This window comes from Pteronotus mesoamericanus, unplaced genomic scaffold (assembly GCF_021234165.1).
Source record: "Pteronotus mesoamericanus isolate MK-2021 breed Mesoamerican mustached bat unplaced genomic scaffold, CSHL_Meso_final scaffold_85, whole genome shotgun sequence".
NCBI classification, from domain to species: domain Eukaryota; kingdom Metazoa; phylum Chordata; class Mammalia; order Chiroptera; family Mormoopidae; genus Pteronotus; species Pteronotus mesoamericanus.
The window spans coordinates 78,381,749-78,396,385 of NW_026555329.1; the positions used below are offsets into that span (position 1 = coordinate 78,381,749).

The 14,637-nt window shown below is 43.6% G+C and overlaps 1 protein-coding gene across 1 annotated transcript in view; it reads left to right on the forward strand.

The window, feature by feature from the left end:
* Nucleotides 1-14,637, forward strand: part of CNTNAP2 (contactin associated protein 2) — a 1,059,914-nt gene that overhangs the window by 479,973 nt on the left and 565,304 nt on the right. The gene's annotated exons all lie outside the window — the stretch shown is intronic.

Sequence of the window (14,637 nt, forward strand, 5' to 3'; positions counted from 1 at the left end):
TGGGCACAGCAAGTCCGGTCCCTGCTACACTCCCCATGCCCGCCCCACCTCAGCAGCCTGGCCCAACAACTGGCACTTAGTAAACACCCAAGGGTGGCTAAATCCTGAACGGCAGCTCAGCAAAGAGCTGATGCCAGCCGGCAGCCGGCACCGGTGTGCGGATCAGCTGGTTAAAAGTGGGATGACAAGTCACAGCAGACAAATGTTCAGGGCTAGAATCCAGAGTTGGCCATGAGCTTCGCAGCCGAGCGGCGGCAGACCTCCTGAGCGCGCGCCCACCGCCTTGGGGTTTTTCTTTTCTCACCTGTAAAATGAGGAGCTGGACAGGGTAGGGAGGCAGACTCCGGTTTCCTCCAGTTGTCATATTCTACCATTTCTAAAGAGAAGAAGAAATAAAAAATTCCTCAAATCCAAGATGACTGCTGTGAAATTATTAGCTTCCTTGGTGTTCTTGCTTGTGGATGAAGGGTTTCTACGTCCCTCCACGTTCTAAACTGAAGGGTTAGAATGGAGGTAAATATTTTGAAATAGTGTAATGTCTTTCATTCCTTTGTGTCTCCGTGTTCCACTTTCTCCGCAGCTGGCCCACAGCGTCCTTCTGAGGGCAGATGTGGGAGGAGAGGAAGGCTGAGGGGGTCACAGTAAGCGTGCAAACAGTGAGTCATTTGGTAACCTTCACCAAGCCAGCAAAAGCGGGCTTTCTCAATCTCCAGCAATAAGGACAGGCCTTGCCAAAAAAATTTTTTTTCTCCATTCCTTTACCTTCCCATTTAATATATCAAGCGACAGCCCAGGTATCCTTTGACCATAGCATTTCAAGTAATGGAAGCTCAAGCCAGAGAGGGAGAAGGAAGCCCACACACGCTCGTCTCGGCAGGAGAGACGGATACTGGAAATCTGAGCACTTACGTGATCCAGTCAGGCAGGAATTGGGCTCTCTAAGATTACTTTTTGTAATAGTTTATTTTTTACTTTATTTTTTCCATTACCATTTATCCACTTTCTACCCTCTCCCACCTCCGCACATGCCCGCCCCTGCAATCACCACACTGTTGTCCATGTCCGTGAGTTCTTTATCTTTTTTGCTCAATCCCTCCACCCTCTAACCTCCTGCCCCCAATAGCTGTCACCCTGCTCTCCCTAGGAGTCTGTCTCTGTTTTGCTTGTTAGGTCAGTCTGTTCATTAGATTCCACATACAAGTAAAATCATGTGGTGCTTGTTTTTCTCTGACTGGCTTATCTCACTTAGCATAATGTTCTCCAGGTCCATCCATGCAGTCGCAAAGGGTAAATTTTTTCTTCTTTTTTATAGCTGAGTAGTATTCTATTGTGTAAATGACCCATAGTTGTTTTATCCACTCATCTACTGATGGACACTTGGGCTGCTTCCCTATCTTGGCGACTGTAAATAACGCTGCAGTGAACGCAGGGGTGCGTATAGTCTTCTGAATTAGCAGTATGGAGATACCCCCCCAAAATGGACCTGCCTTTTGACCCAGAGAGCCCACTTCTGGGAATTCTATCTGAAGATCAGGTGGGATTTTTCAATCAATTAAAAATGAGAATGAAAAACTGTAAACATTTTCGCAGAAATGTATACACCTCTTACAGTAGGTTTTCGGTTCGCCAGGGGCCCAGAGATCCGGGTCATATGGCCTTGGACTGCCTTACGGTTCATCCTTTGACTCTGCAAATGGGCCCTGCGTGCAACAGGTAGACAGGAACGACTATTTTCAACATTTATTCCCTTTTCCTCATGGTGCCTAACGCTGCACATAGCACATGCTAAATGCTGAGAAAAGATTTCTGGAATATATTTTCCTGTTTCTTTCATTATTCCTTCTGATCTCAATTTCAAGAAGTTCATTCACAGACCATTGGAACTCTCCCAGGAAAGCAAGTTAGGGATTATTTTTTGACCCTGATTATTTTTTCAACTCCTCAAAACGGGGAAAGTCGAACTTAAGACAAAAGGGAGAAAATCAAAATTAAGGGAGTCTAAAGGTCAAGAAATGGTTTAAGAGAGCTGAATAAAGAAAGTGCGGTTGTTGACCAATAAAAATGTCCTCATTTCTGACCATTATTGACGGGCGCATCTTTTCCAGACCATTCACCGCTGTCTCCTACAGTGATAGTAGCCATGGAAGTCAGTAAAAGAGAAATTGCCTCCCTATCTGAAATTTTTGCAGAAAAACCTGTATTTTGACATTTTCAAGGGAAAGGGGGGTAAAAAAAAAATTCATTGATCCTCAATGGAAAGGCCTGATATTATCTTTATGCCATCTTCATCCTGGCTGTTGTAACTCTCTTTCCTACTTAGTTTCATGAGCTAAAGGCTTTTCAGGTAATGGAGGGAATGTTTTTTCGTTTTCTAACTGTCCTCTGTGAACAACTGTCTTCCTTTTCAGTTGGTGAATTGATAACAAACTATGACAAAGAAGAGCATTTATGGATTTGTTTTCATTTTTCTGGGTGGTAGTCTTCCCAAACCCCCTCCACCCTCCAACAATCAGCCTGAGACTGGGTCTTAAATTCTCCTAACAGTTAGCTCTTTGAAATATACCTCAACAGTATGCTTTTGCTTTGGGGGTACCTGGGAAGCCATGGCCTACAAATACCTGCCTTCATCTCTATGCCCCAGTGCCTGAAATTCACTAGTGGCAAACCGGAGTACTTTGCCTTCCAAATATATGATGAAGCTGCCCATCACCAGTTGCCTGTAGCTGCAGCCTTCTGAGTCATCTGAATAGTTTTCACAGAAGAACGTTTAAGCTTCACACAAAATTTGATGCAGATTCGATCCTCTACTCGCTCATCTTGAATGTGATAGCCACACAGTACACACCCTCACTCAATGGCGTCTACCACCCCCACTGACTAGTACAGTGAAGTCGTCCTTGTTCATGCCTGTGCATTCCAGTCCACTTTCCTTGGCTGCCAGGGTACATCAAAGTCACACACACTGTTCTCATTGTATTAATAATGGCTGGACTTTTTCCAGACAGACTATATATATAGTCTGTCATATACATATATACATATATAGTCTGTCATAGACATATATACACACACACATACATATATATACATACACATGTCAAAAAAAGTAAGCTAAATTCCCATTCATCTTTAGTACACTCTGTATCTTTTTCATTTCCAGAGTAATGGTCCTGGGGAAAACAATACCTAATGTTATAATAGCTAGTAATTATTCTGAACTCTCTTCTGGCCCCAGAGTTCAGGAGAAATAATAACTCTGCTCATTCCCTAGCACCCCGCTGAGAAGTCACCGGAATAACCTCAGGACATTACTAGATGACCAAACAGAGATTCTGGAATGCTGACCTCTGGTGTGCTTTTCCCCTACCATCGTAAATCTTTACATTTGTACAGACCAGGGAAGTAAATCAAGTGTCAGAAGAGACTTAGAAGCCAATGACAATTGCTTTATGACTCCAGTTCTGTCACAATATCAACTTCCAGCTGAAATCAGGTAGAGGTTAAGGTCAAGCCAAAGCCTGCTCTTCCTTTCTTTCTTCCTTCCTTCCTTCCTTTCTTTCTTTCTTTCTTTCTTTCTTTCTTTCTTTCTTTCTTTTTTTCATTCTTTCTTTCTTCTTTCTTTCATTTCTGCACAGCGTTGACCATGTTTGTTTGTTTGTTTGTTTAATTTTTGCACAGCATTGACCATGTTTGTTTATTCATTTAATTTTTGTGCAGCATTGACCACGTTTTAGGGAATAACCATAAACCACAGAATTACAGAGTTTGGGAGCTGGAAGTGGTCCTAGCAGTTGTCCATTCCTTCCTTCTCATGACAGAAATGAGGGTCCTGATTCCCACTGAGAGGGTCAAGTTTAAAACCATGCCAAGACCTTATAACTGGTCTTCCCAACTCCACTGTTAGTGCTTTCATGTCCAGTCTTCGTATTATAGCCAAAGGGGCTTTTTCATCCAATTTCGTCATCTCGTCCTGCTCTTTAAACTCCTCCCAGTACTCTTCATTACTCTCAGGCTGAGTCCAAGTCTTGAGGTTAAAGCACCAGTTCTTTGAAAACTTGTCCCTGATTGATTCTATTCTCAACTCCTCCTATTGGCTGGTCTTGAACTAGGGACTCCAGTCACTCTGAATGCCTGGCAGCAGCCCCTCCCGCCAGGCATCACACTGTGGCCTCTGAGCCTTTGCACATCCTGTTCCTTTGTTTATACAGCCCTTTCTCTGCCTTCTCCTGGTTGCCTCCACTTTATTCTTCAGAAAACAAAAATTCCCCCCAAAGGAAGACAACACAAACCTAGAAGTCAGATTTGTTTCATTTCGTTTTTCCAACATCAACAAGTCTGCCTGTAATGCTTCCCAACTCATAACATAATATGAGTGATTTCATTTCTGTGTGGACAAGAAGTGCAGTTAGAATTTGCACAATAGTAGCAAGACATCCTAAGTAATAATTCAGTAAGGACTCATAGTTTATAAAAAGGGAAACAAGTCAATGAAACAGAGTTTTCTGGGATCATTTGGTGAGGGTATCACGTTGTTACAGCATCATACAGTGATTGATGTGGGTAATTATGAAACCTGAGTCAGCAAGAAATAGCAATTATATTTAATGTAGTGTTTAAGGGAGCAGAAAACTTAATGTGCAATGACTTTTAAAATGATTTTCACTGAAAATGTTTAAAATAAAATGAGTTTTAGTGCTTAAGGGAAGGAAAAGAGTTCATCATTTCATTTATGTTAGGGTTTGTGTGATATAGAGGTAGTGTGATAACGGATAGGAGACCCAAGCACTGGTCTGTAATTGACACTAAATAAATGAGTGACTTAGGTGAGTAAGACGTATGACACATTTGACTCTCAGAGCTAGGATAGTAAAGAGGCAAAGAACAAAGGTCATGGGTTCAAATTCAGTCCTGTCTTCTACTTTCACACTATGCAGTCTGGGTAGTTATTTTGATCTCTCCGAGCCTCAGTTTCCTTATCTGTGAAATGAAAAGAATAATGCATACTTCTTAGGATGACTATGGAAATCAAAAGGTACTTTGCATGCAAGACACTCAGCAGACTATGACACATAATCAGAGCTCAAGTAGCTATTGTTGTTATAATTATTTACAATGAGAGAGTGAGATTGGATGATGTCAAGGTCTTCTCAAGCTCCGAAATTCTATAGTTCTATGAACAGTTTATTTCCAAATGATGTCAGGTAAATGAGGTTTCACTCTATGCACATTGGGCAAGAAATCAATATGGCCAATTTTCAGTTGTGCACAGGAAGATAAGCCAAGCAGAGCATGAATTATTCACTGCTTTGGTTACACTCAATATATTTCTATTTGATCTTGGGCTGCATAGAACTTTTAAAAAGAATATTTTCTATCTTTCTCATATTGTGCTTAATGATTAAAATGAGCATGGCCTTTCGATGTTTGCCAAGGGAAAAGAAATGGAACAGTGCTACACGCTATGTACGTGGCATCTCACCTAATCACTAGCTATTCAGAAGAAATCACCCAGCAATGGATTGGGTAATGGACAAATAAAGCAGGCGAACCCAGTTTCGGCCCAGAGAGTGGACATGCCTGTCTTCGAGAGCCAGCATCGCACCTCCCCTCACAGAGCTTTTCAGAATGTCCGGTAACTCGGATCCGCCAGGGCCTTGAAATCCTACGAGTGGAAAAATGTCTATCAAGTGATTTTCCCACAGATATCTTAATTTTTAAAACGGCCTCACCAAGAAGTGACGTCTAATTGGAATTCCCAGCACAATGGCAAAGCCCAGCCTAGAATAGTCTAATTATCTAAACTCTCGTTTATCATTCGAAAGTGCTTCCCCGCCTACCACACATTTCATTGCTGAAAGTAAATAGATATCCTTTTAATTTTTTTTCCTCTTTTAATGAAGAATTTGTTCAGTGGGACTTTTGAACTCCTCAAACGTCAGTAGCACCCGCAACAGCGGATGGGACAGCGAGGCTTGGCGCTGGCCAGCAGATGACATGAAGGCAGAGCACCTGTCAGAGTCCGCGTGTCCACTTACGGACCGGCTGTATGACTGTGCTAAAGTACAAAAGCTTTCTGAGCCTTTGTTTCTTCATTTGTAAACCAGGGAGAGTTAGAGGGAGTTCACTCTGAAGCTAATAAAGGTAAAGTTTCAGAGCCCCTCACTTGGGTAGGGTACGTTCACGTGGTCATATGTTCACATTGTATGTACAAAGATAAGATATCTTAGCTACAACGAGCCAAGACTGTCATCTCCTCCCCGTGCCTTTCCCCATCACATGTTGGGATGCTCTGGAATAGCCTGAGAACTCGTGGTGTCTGGGTGAGGGGAAGTCGAATTGGGGATGCAGAAATTCGGCTCTGTGTGCTCCGCGATCACTTCCATGCGCTGTTAAGTTATTGCTGGTGTCCTGGTCCAGGAATGACCTCTGAGCACGCTCCCACTGCCCATTTGCATGCCAACATTTTCATTTGACTTAATTTTTTTCCTTAAGTTGAGCCTCCAAAATGTATTAACATCAAGGTCCCAGAAAACTGGGACCTGCCTCTGAGGATAAGACCCCTACCTCATACCACTGTTGCAGAGATGAATGCGGAAGGTTTTTCAAGGCATCTGCAAAGTGAGGGTGCAGGCGTTCCCCTAGGTTGGATTGTTAATAGGACTAGAGGGCTGCATACATATGTTCTTGTTTGGGGTTTGTTTGTTTCTTCTCTCCCTCTTTCTCTCTCATCACCCAAGATAGAGGAGATCAGTGTAGATTTACAGCCAGAGAAGATGGAACCAGTGGGAAAAAGAGAGAAGGAAAATCAAGGTAATAATTATCTTAAATTATCAGAGGACTGGCTGGGAGTCACAGCATTAGGAGAAGCAGCGAGGAGGGGTCCTTCTCTCCTCCTCCTTGCACACTCCTCTTCATTCTTTAAAATGCAGTGTAAATTCACAAATGAAGCTTTTCTGGACTGTCTTAAACCAATCTAACCAACCCCTTACCTAAAGTCTCCCAGCTCTTTGAGCCCCAGCCGGGTGGCTTAGTTGCTTGGAGCATTGTCTTATACACCAAAAGGTTGCAGGTTCGATCGCCGGTCAGGCACGTGCCTAGGTTGCAGGTTTGAGCCCCAATCGGGGCGCATACAAGAGGCAAACCAGTTGATGTTTCTCTCTCACATTGATATTTCTGTCTCTCTCTTTCTCTCTCTCTTGTTCTCTCTGTAAAAATCAATACAAACATACACTGGGGAGAGGGTTTTAAAAAATGAAGTCTCCCAGCAAGTTGTTTATATCCCTTTTGCAATACTTAGCAAATGATACTTTATCTCTCGACATGTCCACCTCCTATATTAGATAACAAATTCTGATCTTTTTTTATTTCTTGGACAAAGCCTAGCACTAGGTCTATTGCCACATGAGTAGGTATGAACAAATAAATAAAGAAGTTTGCGCTAGGAAAGAAAAGGGACCTGTTTAGTGCAGAGTGACGCTGAGAGGGGATGGGGCGCTGACACATCCTGAATCAATGTCCTTATTCCCATATGGAAACAGTGCAGATGAGAGTGAGGAGGTTAGAAACAGGAACAGCGGCGACATCAATGGAACAAGAGAAAACTTCTGTGGGACCAGAGTCCTACGTAGGGTTGCTGAGCTCCACGGTAGAGACCCCTGAAGATGGGGAGTGTGCGTTTGTGGTCTGCCCATAGGGGGTTCACAGGGGGCTTTCCCTCCTCGTAGTCTTTCACAAGCTGAAAGTGATAACGAAGAACGTGCAAGCGGAGCTTGTCCAAGTAGAGCCTTGAAATGCAGGACAGTTTGATGTTCTGTGGAGTGAAGGTGGAAGGACACCAAGAGTGGATATCAACATCCTGAAGGGGTGTGGCAGGCATGGCAATATAAAGACACAGGATTGTAGCTTTGTGACCACCGTTGCCAAAGTATGGATCATTGAATTCTTTAACGTAGAAACTTGGAGTCAATGTAAAGACTGGAAGGACTTGGGGAGGATCAGACAATATGCAGAGTTGAGATGGGAATTGGGAAGAGACAAAGTAGAAATGAAATAATAAATGTAGATTTTACTCTGATTTCACAACAATTTTTTGAAGGACTGGCATGTCCCATAAGAGAACTATGAGCTGTTTTTTTCTTTTAAATAGGACATCAAAAATTTTTTTCTTCCAAATTACCCATTTCCCTTGAGACTTGAACAAGTGAAAGAACCCATTAGAGGACGATAATAAATAACATATTTTTCTCTATTGATTTTTAAAGAGAGAGGAAGAGAGAGGCTGATTTGTTGTTCCACTTATTTATGCGTTCATTGTATGTGCCCCGATCAGAGATCAAACCCACAACCTTGGTGTAGCAGAATGACACTCTAACCAACCAGCTACCTGGCCAGGACAACATATAACATCTTACACAGAAATCACATTCATGGAAAGAGCACGACGTAATATTAGCATGCAGAATATCTGTTTAAACCCACGCTCCACCACCATCATTTGCTGTGTGCCAATAACGAGACACTAGTTCCTCGGGGAAGCAATGCGGTCAGGGCATTTATTCAAGCTTAAAAACGTTATCCAAAGAAACAGAAAACGCATGAGGTTAATATTCAAGTGTTAATGAGGACTTGGTCATTGCAAAAGCTTACACGTGTACTAATTAAAAATAATTGCACGGTCCTAGAATAGGGGCTCTCACAAGGGCAGGTCTCAAGGCCACTCCTGCCTCATGGACTTCCAGCTCCACTGTCCCTCAGTGTCACCTCAACGGGAATAATGAGATTCTGTGGGAGCCAGTTTCTCCGACTAAATGCACTAGAGCCTAATGGAGACCAGAAAGTCCATTTTCATCGCTTCAAGCGAGAAATACAGGGGTGGGCAAAAGTAGGTTAATAATAATAAATAAGACAATAATATAAATAACTAATGCGAGAATGAACTCTGTGTTTTGCGTACTCACAACCGCAAACCTTCTTTTCCGCACACCTGTGTCCCTTTCCAGTGGAGAAACTTATTTTTTAAAGGTGGATTAAGAGGAGGAGGTGGCCCAGTGATTCAGAGGGGTCAGAATAAGAAGGGCCCCAGACCCTGTCCTACTTCGAGTACCACTAACCCAAATATGCTCCAGGTCCTTTCCCAGGGCACAGAACTACTATTTTGTCTTTTTTTTTTTTTTTTTTTGTATATCCACATTTCCCATTAAAATGCTTCTTCATTAATTCAAGGACAGAGCTCCAGTAAACCAATGTCCCTTTTTAGCATCTTGTCACCTGGTTCCTACAGCAAGCCTGAGCGAGTGCGTAAGTCGCCTCTAGTATAAGAGACCAGGAAAGAGAGGCCTCCATAAGCTATCAATACCCAAATGTCATTTTATAACATTTATTCACAAATAAGCTATAAAGGTACCTTATGCTTCTTTCTAATTTTATATCAAATTATTAGGACTGAACTTATCCCTTGCAGCACAATTAGGGAAAGACTACGTACAGTGTTCCAAAAACAACTTTACGTATGAGTTCCTTTTTGAGTTGTAATTAACTCTCTAACGTGTTTCGGCCTCGGCCATTCCCAGCGACCTGGGGGCTGTAGAAGGTAAGGACCAGGAAGGATGAGGATGCAACGTGCGCACCGTGTGCGTGACGGCCTCTCTCAGGGCGTGAGACGTGGCGATGGGCGGGAGAGCCGTCCTCTGTGCCCCGCCACCAGGGGGCTCCAGAGAGCTGGTGCTCAGTGCTGTGCAGAACCCACCCCCCCACCCCCCGCAGAAGGCTTTGCACACAATGAATGGGCCAAACAGTAGCTGTTTCATCAGGAAGATATTTCTCTCTTGTAATTAAAGTGGGGAAACATGATAGGGAGAACTCCTCCACATCACCCATAAAAAGTTAGAAAAGCTCAGAGATAGGCGTGAGGAGTGAGTTAGCACCTCTCCGTATCCAGTTCTTTGGGCTGCTGTTACAAAGTATGACAAACAAGGTGACAACAGAAATACATCACCTGGTAGTTTTGAGGCTCGACGTCAGAAATCGAGGTATCTGCAGCATTGGTACGTATTACAACAGCCATACAAAGATAATACAGTAGTCCTTTGTTACGTTCCAGTTCCTCTAATGTAGCGTTATCCAGACAGCCTTCTTCATTTAATGAAAATAAGATATTTAGGATTTATCACTTCCTGGATTTTTACATGCTCCACAATACAATGCAAGAAGTGATTTTATCACTTCCCGATGTGTACAATTGTAGCATTCCTCAATTTCTGAGACCCACTTAAGACGATGAGACCATTTACTTGGGACTGGGAGTCACAACGGAGAAAAATCACTTTTCCAGCACAGGGAACATTTTCTGACCAGGGAACATTCCTATGAAACCTTTCTCGGCCAAAGTGGCAGAAAGCCCCGAAGCTGCTACCTTCCGACACACCCTACTCCCAGACGCACAAAACGCGGGTGGAACTACAGGCCAGACACTCACAGACCCCGTCCAAAGCCTGCAGCTTGACGCTGCCTGCTGCGTGTGGTTCCCAGGGGAGGAGCTCGGGGGGCCCCTCTTCCTCGGGGGTGCAGGCCACCTCTGCAGGCTCGCTGCAAAACAAACATGGAGTACTATTTGCCCTTTTGGCCTTTTCTCAGATGTCCCTCAGTTAGCAAAAACAGGCACTAACGTAGGGACCAGGAAGGATGAGGCAGGGTTGCAGGTGCAAAGCAAACTTTGGAAAAGCAGGGGCGTCTGTTAACCACTAGACTTAATGAGTCTATTTATTTTGCCATCAGCCCAGGTCCCTTTCTGTCTTCAGCAACCCGCTAGCAAAGTTCAGCTTACAATGGTTCAGGCCCTTCTCTTTCTTCTGTGGCTCCTGGTGTTCTGTCATCTCTTTTGGCTTGACTTGCAAAATTCTGCAAACCAGGTAGGACTCCAGAGTCCCCCGACTGGCCGACGCTTGCAGGCAAATGCTCTGGGCAGCTCCTTCGCTGCATTTGCATTTCAGTATGCTCAGTGCTTTTTAGTTACACAGTGTGTGACTTCATTTAATCTTTACAATAACTTGGTGAGGGCGGCATTATTTTTGCCTTCAATTTACAGTTGAGAAAACCAAGTTAAGGGAGGTTTCCAAGTAGTAAATGACAGAAAAAAAAAAAGATCTGAATGGAAATCTCTTAATTCCTTATTCATTTATGAAACTAATGCCGTTTTTCTGTACTGCAGCTGTCCTGGCCATTTTACCTCGGTGCCATTTCCCAAATACACATTTTGCAAGAGTGTTTGTAATGGCAATGTAACTTGTGCACGTTATAAGCTCAGGCGAAAAATATAGAAAACAATGCACAGTTTTAAATCATCCATAATCTTCCTACTCAAAGATAATCACGGTTATTGTTTTGGTGTGTTCCTTTCTAAATATTTTTCTGTGCACTCCTCTGAGTCTATTTCTTTTAACATTGTATTTGTATTTAGAGTTTTGTGTCACATTCCATTTTTATTATTTTCAGTGAAGTGAGGTGGCATTCTAGCCTTATTCTACTGAAAATTTTACAGCATTGCCTTTTGGTGGTTTACTTTTTCTATTTGTATTTAAATACAAATGAAGAATCAGTTAACAGTTTTTTCAGGATTAGAGCTGTGCTTCTGAAAATGCAGTCAGACCAGCAGGGCCAGCATCACCGAGGAACTTGCTAGAACCGCAGGCTCTCCGCCGAGTCAGGATCTCTGGGTGAGGCGGGAACCCCTGCCTTCACAAGCACACCAGGGTTGGGCGAGTTTCACACATGGCCAAGTTTGACCAAAATGCATCATTTTCCATCTGTGTTGGTAAAGCAACAACAGCTATAGACCTGTCCTAGGTTAAAGGCAAGAAGAGTATTTGTCACTGAGGAAAAAGAGAAGAGCTGTGGCTCACCCAAACTTCCCTCATCCCCGTGCCTTCCACAGTTGCTCTTTGTTACCTGGGTTCAGGTGTGTAGTCCTCTTTCAAATGCTTACGTGCTTCCCTAGAAACGCAGTAGTGACCTACGTACACTTCCTGCCCCCTAAGATGTGCTTTGTATACGGTGGAGCAAAGATAGGTTTACAGTTGTGAGTACACAAAGCACAGTTAATTCTTGTATGACTATTGATTAATTATGTATTATTTCCCATACAAATTGCTGTAACCCTACTTTTGTCCTACCTTGTAGCCATAGGCTTCTCCTGCTTAGCCAACTAAGCATTTGTCAAAGTCAGACTAGGATGAAGAATAGGTACATGGTTAGTTCTGAGAGCTTTTCTTAAACTTTTACCAGGTTACAATATATGGAGTAGAGAAGAAAAATATATTTTCTAGACCCGCCCTTCAAGATCATCCATAGTCTTGTTAGGAAATAAAGTTTAGGTATATGAAATTCAATGAACAGTTAACCAAGCCCTAAACTGATTATAATCAAGTATTATAGAACCCAAGATGAGCGATGACAGGTCTGAACTGTACAGAAGGACATACTGACTATTGGGGCGGGGGGGGGCGGGGCGGGGCGCGGGATCTCCTTAAGAAAGGAGAATGTGAGTAGAACATAAATAATAATTATTACATTGATCATGAAAATCCCACTCATTGAATATTTACCACGGCCAGACATGATTTTAAGCAACTGGTGTTGATTTCTTCCTCCAAATCGCAACACACCATTAAATATGCCTATGATACCCATTCTCCTGACAAGGCTACATAAGGTCAGGAAGCTTTGCCAATGTTATGTGAGCGGCGCTTGGTGGAGTCACAATTCCAACCCACGCCTGTTTGACCGCGGAGCCCCTTCTCTTACCGCTTCTGCCCCAGCCGCTGACTGTGCTCATGACGGCTGCTAGATGAAGCGAGGCTGGTCGCACGCTGCAGGTGAAGGGAGCCCGGAGTGGCGAGCAGCCTCCTGTGCCCGGTTCACCCGACCGGGGGGCAAGGCTGGCATTGGCGGGTGGCTAAACCAGGGAAAATCAATGGGATTATGGGAAGCCTTACATGCAGAGAGCGTGGTCTGGGACATAACATCATAGATACTGAAGAACCATCACACATTCTTTGAACACTGTGGAAGTAATGTTTTAAGGCTAGAATAACATTGGATAAAAAAGCATAATTCGGTGGGTTGGGTAGGACAATGGATTAATAGGGCGACTGTTGTAAACCAGATACCAGACGATAAGGAAAATGCCTGGGGTGTTGGTAGAGGAAAAGCTGCCAATTATTAAATAGCAGAGAAGAAATGTGAAAGGCTTAATGGCAGTCTGGCCAAAGAGACTTTAGAATTTGAACCCAGTATTGGGGATGACTTTGAGCTGTACAAAGACATCGCCATGAGCTGGAGAGAGGTAGTAAAGATGAATAACTGATGTGCTATTTTCAGAGGTGGCGGGTGTGGAGCATTCAGAGCTCCTTTCTCCCTAACTGCACTCACCTGATCTCCGTGTCCTGTTGCTCTTAGACACACGTGAATCGGGCGCGTCTGCTTTATGCTTTCCCCTAGTCTCGCATGGAGCTGGCCACCCTTCAGCGGCCGATGGCGGTAGCAGCCGAAATGCTCTCATTGCCTTCTGAGTTGCTTCCCTAGAATCTAGTGTTTGGCCACCAGGAGTTTTTCTTCCTAAAGCCTACATACGATTGTCCCTCTTCCTGTGTCACGTTGTAAAATACTTCCTCACTGCCTTTCACTCGGTATGGTATGCAGGATATGAGTAACCATAATTTAATATCCAAATAAGATGAGGAGGAGATTGACAGTGGACATATTAATCATTAGATGGGACGGAAGGGGTGTGGGTTCTGCTTACCTGCCCAGCCACATCCTCTTCCCATAGCAGTTCGTGAGGGAGCAGTGCTCAGAGCAAACCCTCCTCCAAAGCCCCGCCTCCATGCTGTTCACAGCTGCATTTGCAGTGCCTGACCCACTGCTCAGTACGTCCTGGGTGCCCAGTAACTATTTGCTGAAGCAAAGAAGGAAGGGAGGAGAGGAGGACCAAGTGAATCAAAACATTTCAGAATGGTCTGAGCCTAGTGTGTTGCGGTTGAAATGAAACAGACTCTGAGATCTAAGATCTTTGCAGAGAGGAAACCATGGGAAGCCGAAGAGAGGCCTGGGGAAGGTGGAGGAGGAAGGTGGGAAAGGTAGTCCCTAAACCCAATCTCCTCCTTCATAACGGAACAAACAACAAATGCTGGGGGTACGAGTATAGGTGCACGTTACGGAAGACTCCAGTGTGTGCATTTTCGAGAGAGAGAGATTTACCGAAATTCTTAGTTTTGTAAAGAGATCTTTCAAATTCCTCATAGCCATCAAACTGTTTTTCATAATAATAGTCTAGGAGTTCTCAGGAGAAAGGTGACATGTAAATGTCCATCTGGGACTTCTGAAAACGGGTGCAGTCTCCGAGAAGAGAAAAAGTGTCAAGAGTGTGGAAACAAAGAGGAAAACAATGGAAAAGAACCTAAAATTCAATTATATTGATACCAGCTTTCTACACAAACAAGATTTGCTGTAATGGAAGCACCTGTAACAAAGTGCAGCAGGGACATTTCTTTCCTTTTTTTCCTGAAGCAAAGGATGAATAGAAATCCCATGAAATTTATACACCTATGCAAAAAAGTGTGTGTGTGTGTGTGTGTGTGTGAG